Source organism: Nelumbo nucifera, chromosome 1 (genome assembly GCF_055504915.1).
Source record: "Nelumbo nucifera cultivar China Antique chromosome 1, China Antique-T2T, whole genome shotgun sequence".
Lineage (NCBI taxonomy): Eukaryota > Viridiplantae > Streptophyta > Magnoliopsida > Proteales > Nelumbonaceae > Nelumbo > Nelumbo nucifera.
In genome coordinates this window covers 36,284,330-36,285,896 of record NC_142649.1, presented here as the reverse complement: position 1 = coordinate 36,285,896, position 1,567 = coordinate 36,284,330, and the positions used below count along the sequence as shown (strand labels likewise).

The 1,567-nt window shown below is 29.5% G+C and overlaps 1 pseudogene; it reads right to left on the bottom strand.

Moving 5' to 3' along the window:
* Window positions 1-1,120: 1,120 nt before the first annotated feature.
* LOC148803119 (glycine-rich RNA-binding protein 2, mitochondrial pseudogene) lies at window positions 1,121-1,567 on the bottom strand (annotated as a pseudogene).

Sequence of the window (1,567 nt, the reverse complement as noted above, 5' to 3'; positions counted from 1 at the left end):
CCTTTCTCTTTCTTTTTGAATTTTCTTTGTTTTCTCATATCTTGACTTGTTCCCATTTTTATGTTCTAGGATTTCCTTTTTTTTTCTTTGAATTTTGGATTTTTATCTTTTTTTTTTGTATTTTGAATTTTTTTTTGCACTTTAGATTTTCTCCCTTTGTTTTTGAAATTTGGCTTTTCTTCTCTCTTTTTTTTGTATTTTGATTTTTTTCTTTTTATGGATTTTATATTTTCCCCTTTTTTTGTGTTTTCTGGATTTTTTTATATTTCGGATTTTTTTCTTTTCTTATTTTTCTTGCATTTTTATTTTCTTATTTTAGGATTTTCCAATTTTTTTGCATTTTCCTTGGATTTTGGAATCTTCCTTTTTTTTTGTATATTGTGTTTTAGCTTTTTGACTTTCAATATGCTTTCATTTTTATTTACTTTTGGACTTTTGTCTTACTTTTATTAAAATATTTTTGACATTCTTTTTGTTTTTTACTTTTTTCTCCTTTTTTTTTGTTTCATGTTATCATTATGTACAAATCTCACATTTTATAAAGTAGTTATTACTTATCTATTATTTCTCTCTTTTTTTTTTACTATTTGATTAATCTAAGGTGAAAGGTGATTATATTTGTTTTTTTTTTAATTATTGATTTTGAATTTAATTAATTTTTGTGTTTTTGTTTTTTTTTTTAATTTTTTTCTTTTCTTTACCTCTTTTTCTCTTTTTAGATCTTTAATTCTTAGTTATTTTTTATACATTTGTGCTATAATTAATTTTTTTTAACTACCCTAAAGAAATATTCAGAATTTCTCTTATTTACATGATTTTTGTTTATTTTCTTTCTTATTCATTTTTATTTCTTTTTTCCTTCTTTATTTTTCTTCTCTGTTTTTTTAGCTCGAGGCTTATGCATGCATTGACAAATTGTTCGTGGTTTGCAACTGTCCTGAGATATTTTATATGTTATTTTCTTTTTTCTTTTCTTTTTTTTTTTTAACAAGCAAGATGAAACAGGCGTAGACAACTTGTATTAAAATCATATTGACGTGGTCTAACAAATCCCTTAAAAGAAGAACCCAGCAACTTAAGAGCACTTGCATTCCTACAAAAAGCTAATAGTCCTTACTCCTTAGAACCCATCATCCCTTCCTCCAGCACCAGCACCAAAGTCTCCATCACCGCGATAACCACTAGCAAAGCCTCCGCCACCAAAATTTCCACCACGTGGTCGATCATTAGCATAGCTAACACGAATATTCCGCCCATTTAGTTCCTGGCCATCCATGGCTATGCTGAACTTGCAGACTTATCAGTGGTGAAGTACACAAAACCAAATTCCCTGGACCTTCTAATGTCTCTGTCAGTGATAACCCTTGCTTCAGTTACATCACCAAAACTGGAAAATGCATCTCTGAGGGATTGATCATCCGTCCCATATGAAAGACCTCCAATGAAAAGCTTTGTGGTCATACAACGAATGACATTATAGCTGGGAGCCTGGGACAGGAACCGGTCCATTTGATACAATTTTCTTTGACATGCTCTGCCTCAAAAGGCCATCGATTCTACTAGAAAA